This window comes from Poecilia mexicana, unplaced genomic scaffold (genome assembly GCF_051168715.1).
Source record: "Poecilia mexicana isolate PSO_F unplaced genomic scaffold, ASM5116871v1 scaffold_2, whole genome shotgun sequence".
NCBI lineage: Eukaryota > Metazoa > Chordata > Actinopteri > Cyprinodontiformes > Poeciliidae > Poecilia > Poecilia mexicana.
The window spans coordinates 27,477,647-27,483,646 of NW_028263371.1; the positions used below are offsets into that span (position 1 = coordinate 27,477,647).

General features: G+C 37.5%; 1 long non-coding RNA gene across 1 annotated transcript in view; it reads right to left on the minus strand.

Moving 5' to 3' along the window:
• The window catches only part of LOC106917004 (uncharacterized), a 45,146-nt gene extending 39,492 nt beyond the window's left edge, over positions 1-5,654 (minus strand). The window contains exons 1-3 of the long non-coding RNA XR_015765567.1: positions 4,989-5,654; positions 4,788-4,862; positions 4,126-4,295 (exon numbers count right to left, since the gene is read on the minus strand). This is a non-coding gene — a long non-coding RNA (uncharacterized LOC106917004). The remainder of the gene's footprint in view (positions 1-4,125; positions 4,296-4,787; positions 4,863-4,988) is intronic.
• Between the last annotated feature and the right edge of the window lie 346 nt (positions 5,655-6,000).

Consider the following 6,000-nt stretch of genomic DNA (forward strand, 5'->3'; position numbering starts at 1 on the left):
TGTCTGTTGACATAAAATAGGTTAAAAGATTTCATAGACCACCACATTTGTCCCAGGCTAAACTAATTCAATGACACACAAAGCCATTTCTATGGCTTTAGGTCCCCAATGGTCATAAACCCATGCACAAAAAAAGAGAATATGGAGCAGAGGTGAAACTCAAGTGTGGCTAGCTTACGGGAATTTCTTAGTACTTTATCTCAGTATCTTTATCTAATATTAACCCTTTAGAGAATCTGAATTTGAGTATCATAAAAGGAAAAAAAAATCTTTATTTCAATATTCCAGTGTTGAGTATAAGAAAAAGACGCCATGTAGGTGTGATATCGTCAACCTCTTGCTTCTCCAGCAACTGATTATGAGAGGTGTTGAAGACACTCAAACTCCCGCTTGTTAAATCCACACACTCTGCTACTCTTCTGACGCGCTCTGCACCAATCTCCTTCGTCCGAGTCTGACTGGCTTTCAGACCGACTAAAGAAATGGGGCGCATCGCACCAGGAAATGAATCCTGCTGAATGATGAGCTCCAGTGCCCGTTTGAAGTATCACGGAAGGGATGATTGAGTTTGGTCACCAACCTCCTGGACCTTATTGACTCAAACATCCTTGAGCGTGGAACAATGATGGTTCCGCCATTGTAAATGACTTTATTGATTCTTGCTGTACCCCCAGATTTGTCACTGCTCCCGTCCTGCAGAACAAAGCACCAAAGATGCCTGCTAAACCTTAAGCTTGGTTGAAAATCTCATGCATTTGATTACAAGTGTTGGATTGGGGTGTGACAGTTCCTCCATTTCACAAGCTGCCGTATTGTTGTGAGGCATGTCTACCAACTGTAAGGAGTGTTAAATTTTTTATTTGTGGATATATTATTTACATGAAAATGTACTTGTAAGATAGTTTTGTGTTGCAGCAAAAATACTTGGTAAGATTTCTGCTTTTTCAGTGTTTGTTCAGTTTTAGCAACCGCAAATTTATTTAATCCCTTCCATTTCTTGGATAACAACTAATAGGAATGCGTATAGGTGAAAGAAAAAAAAAAAAAAAGAAATGTAGTGCCATCAATCCGTGAAAATATCAGTGATCTCAAACATGATCTCTGCATTGTAGAAGAGACGCTATAGCGAGACATCTCAGCACGACTCCATGCCTTCGCTGTCTCGCACAAAGAAAGTACATCTCAAAAGAAAATATTATATATTCGAAGAAACTATAAGGTTGTATAGCTTCAGGGAAGCCTTTTGTTTCCCCCCATTGTAAAGACTGTTCATCAAAATGGGGGGGGGGGGGATAAAAAGCCGTTCAGCATTACAATGCAAGTACTATGAAGGTGTCTGCACTTTGAAACCTCTATGTGGAAAAAACCTGATCGAGCTACATCAACAACAAAAGATAAACTCTGAACAATGTGACAAACGTGTACCTGAAGTAATCAGAGAAAGGGCCAGGCTTGGACGGCCAGATGGACAGAATGAAACCTTAAAACAGCACAGCAAGATTACAGATGGAACATGTCATTTGTAGCAGAGTGTTTTCTTTAACGTTTAGCCAACCAGCGTATCAAACTCATCGGCTAGCTTTGATTATTAGCAGCTTTTGCAACAGTGCGGAAAGACCGTTTCGCTGTATGCCATTGTCCTGAAATTTGTGACATGCTTTTCCTTTCTCTCTCCCCATTTCCAGTTAAATTAGGGCTGCTAGACCCTCAAAGAAAATCTCGAAAAATAATGAATACAAAATTCATTTTTCAAACGCTCATCTTGTGTATTAAAAACAGCTTTGGAAACCAGACCGGTCATATTGCTCCCTAAACCTAATAAACGGTTTGGCCAACATTTGCAGTAACTGCCACCATCAAGCATTTATCAGAACTGCGAATGAGATTCATAATGCGCTGCGGGTAATTTTGTGCCTACTGTGGTGGTGGCGTTTTATCATTACAGCCGGATTGGAGGATTTCTGATTTGGTTATCTTCTTCTCAAATGCCCGTTACGGTCATACAGCAGCACCTAAATCAGTTTCAGATTCAATTCTTGAGTTTGACTAGGCCACCCTGGTTTGAGTTTGACTCCTATTAAGTGATTTATTGATTATAAAGGAATGGCAGTCATCTGGCCTGGAGGGGTTTGGCTTGCTAATTGAATCCAGCTTAAATAAAAAGTCCAAAAAAAGTTGATTAATCATCAGTAATTATTAAAACCCCAAGGGGAGCAATTACTGGTTGCTTTAGACTGCTGCTTTTCACTAATAAATGAATTAATTTGAAATCAGATTTTTGAAAGTTTAAGTGTACATTTAACGGACATCTGTTGCTTTTCAAAGGAAATGTACATGTTTTCAATCTCCCAGTGTTGGCATCTTGCTTTCCACTCAGTTTTCCTTTTACAGTGTATGTTTCTGACTATGAACACTCAAAAATATAATTCAACAGAGGGGGAAAAAACATAATGAAATTTCAGATTGTATGTAACTGTGTTTTTATTAGTATAATATTCATCTGTAGGTGAAATGTTTGCTTAAATTATTATTATTCTGCATCATCACCCATTTTTAAATTCACAAATCCAGTAACTGACTTACAATGTTAACACATTTGTTTTTAAATGGGAAATGCATATAACGATTTGTTTGACAGAAAAGCTGAAAAAAAAAAGCATCTTCCTCAGGGGTTAAACTGAATTGCTTTGGGTTAAAATGGCTTCTGTAGAAGAATTTCTATGTCCAGTGGTTACAGCTCAGGATTGTCCCGTTGCTTTGTTGAATCATCTTGTGATCTCTTAACTTAGCATGTCCTGTCACGGCTCGAGATCCACGCAACAGGAAAAAAAAAAAAGAAAAAAAAAAAAAGAAGATAACTGAATTTGAAATCAATTGTTTGCTCTTTGTTGAATCTTACAGTGAAATTGGTTTTGCCTTGGCAAGTTTGACCCACTTTCATGCTTCTTTTATTTATTTTTTTGCTGTGTAACAACAAAGCCTTCAGCAGGACAAGGCCTGTGAACTTGGATCAGTTTAAACCACTGCTTGTATACTATATGGGTAGTGATAACAAAACCTGCTGCAAGACTTTTTTATAGTTTTAAGTTGTTCGTTTTGTCAGTCTTTGTATTAATTTAAAAAAAAAGCTGTTTTAGAAAATTCCCATTACAGATTGTAAGGATGCATAAAGTTCTTCCATTAGCTGTAAATCTATCAGATGAGTCCATGCCAACATGACGTAATTCCTTAAAGAAGCAGAAAACCTCCACATATACTTTTGTCACAAACTTGAATGGATTTGAATAGATTAAAATTTGTATGCCAAATTTTGTATGCCATTTTTTTTTCAAATGGCATACATATTTTTGCCATACACTGTAGTGACATAAAATCCATTAAAGTGACAAAACCTAATGAAATATAAATAAGAACACACAACCTGTTTGCTATTATTGTACATTATCAAGAGATGCATGCAAGGAATCTATTACATCTCAAAAATATATATTCATATATGACTTCATTTCACTGAATGCATGCTTAGCTGCATAACACAGTGAGAGGGGGAGAAGGAAGGAGGAGGGAAAAGCCAGTTGTTTAAAAAGTGCTGTTTTTTTTTTTAAAGGAAAACTTTAAGGAGTAACTGTTGATGCAACAAGAGCATCTTCACGGTGAACAAATGGGAGCCTCACAAAAATGGCTTTTAGCATCAAAACAAATCACGATATGCTCCAACTAGTGCGTCGCCTCTTTAGTCTTATTTGTTTCCCTGGCAGAACACAACTATTGGAGCCAGCAAACCATTTTCTACGCATGTTCATTCGGTTCAGAGCTGCTCAGGCGTAATGCTCATTTATCATGAATGAACAATGCTGGCCCACCCACCAAACACAGCGGCCTGTAGCCTCACGTGCCAAAAGATCCATTTATGAGGAACACAATTTGATTTTTTCTTTTTTTTCTTTCCCCCTGCCTTAATTATCCAGTTACTGTTCAAGCTTAGTTCTGCTCACTCGAAAACGAAAAAGCATTATGTAGAGTTACCACTTTGACTCAAATTTCAATCAAAAGCAGACTCAAATTATTATCTACAGGGGAAAAAAAAGAGAAAAACTTCCAACATTCACCATGTACTGTACTCACACATAGTGAGGCTTCACCAGCTGCTCTATGACCGCCGTACATCACATCGCAGGGCAATTCCCATCTCAAACACTGTGTTGAAACACATCATGTGAACGAGCGGGAATCCTTTGAGAAGAATTGCTCCACAGAAACCCTCCCACCGGCAGAACATAACGGCATAAAATCATCTGTAACGAGAGACAGTGAAGGTATTAAGGACCTACCTGAGGGGGGGCTGTGGGGTTGAAACGAGCAGCTTGGAAAAAGAGTGTGGAAAGGATTGTTAAATCGCTTCCATCAGCACAAGTAGTGTAAGGCGAGCACACGTTCACGTCAAACTTCAAGCAGTGTGGGAACGACACGGAGAAGCTGTTAATAAAAATGAATGCTAATGTCCATCTAACCATCTCAAAAAATTTAGTTATGTAGAGGGTTAACATCAAGCTACAGTAAGGAATTATTAAGAAAACAATATTTTCAAAATAATTTTAGTGTGACCAAGAGTTCTCATATTGGTGGTGTCGCATAGACAACACTGGTTTGTAAATTGCGCATTGCATCATTAAGTCTCCCTAACTGGTGTGAAAAATTCCAGTCAAGATATGGCCATTAGTTCTAAGGCGTTCCTAAAGCCACAAAAGCATTTGAAATATGTTTCTGCCTCAAATATAATGTCTTACCAGGGCCAAAGTGAAAATTGGACTGTTGCTCCGTGGTCCAAAGTCCTCAGTTTGTATTTCATTTTAAGTTCAAGTCTGGAAGAAGAGTGGGAAGGCTTGTAATCCATGATGCTTGAAGTCCAATGTGAAGTTTCAACAGTCAGCAATGAAAAGGCAGTAAAAAAAATGTAATGATGCACACAAAAAAGGTTATGTACTCACATCAATGAAAACCATAAAATAATAATTTGGAATCTCAAATGCACGGCACATCATCCAGTGAGGAACAAGAAACACTCACTTCCTGGTGGATGAGAAACAGGTGTCACTAATCAGGAGATGCAGTGCAGGAACAAGATATTCTGACTAGTTACAAAATTAAATTAAATTAAGAGGAGATAAAACCAAGCACAAGAGAACAAGACTAATGTTTGAATACGAATCTAAAACAATACACGAAAGCAGAATGCTGGAGAATTTCAACACAAAGGAATGAATTGTATGGAACTCCATCAGTGACAAAATCTAAAAAAAAAAAAAAAAAAAAAATACAAAAAACTAAACAACAACCAAAATACAAACACCTACAAATCACAACAGGAATCTCTAAAGGATAAATTGTGTAGCGGTGTCAACTATTTTATTTCTTTCTCAACCAAACCGAAGGCATTCACATTGCCTCGGGATAAAGAGCAAAGTTGTGTTCTCCGTGCTTATGCAACGCCATGCTATCCTTGTGTTTGGCCATGCTGAAGCTGGTAGCTTGTCAATCATTCATGAGCACGCTGCTTACTCCATAATACAATGTGCACTGCTATGTGTAGTAAAACTGCAAAATGAATTATGGATACTCACAGAGGCAAGGCCTCTTTTCCCTACTCACATTAGCCTGGCTTAAGTCAGCTTTTGTGTTTTCAATAGGAGTTTAATGTTGGAATTAGAAGCAACTCTGAGATTTATTATACAGGTATATAAATTCAAATTACATGGATTCTTTATACTCCAGTTTATGACCCGAGGTTGTTTTCAGCTATTTAATGAAAAGTACTAAACATTTCATTTTTTTCTGGCAGTTTGTTTTTTAAGAACAAGAGAAATGTCTGGGATTTTAAGATTATTGTATTGATTTATATATGATTTTTGCAGTAATGTTTCCTGGATTAATCATCATTTATCTCATATTACCTTCTTTAAATTCATAGCTGTTGGCTGCTGTGCTCCGGTTTGGATCTGT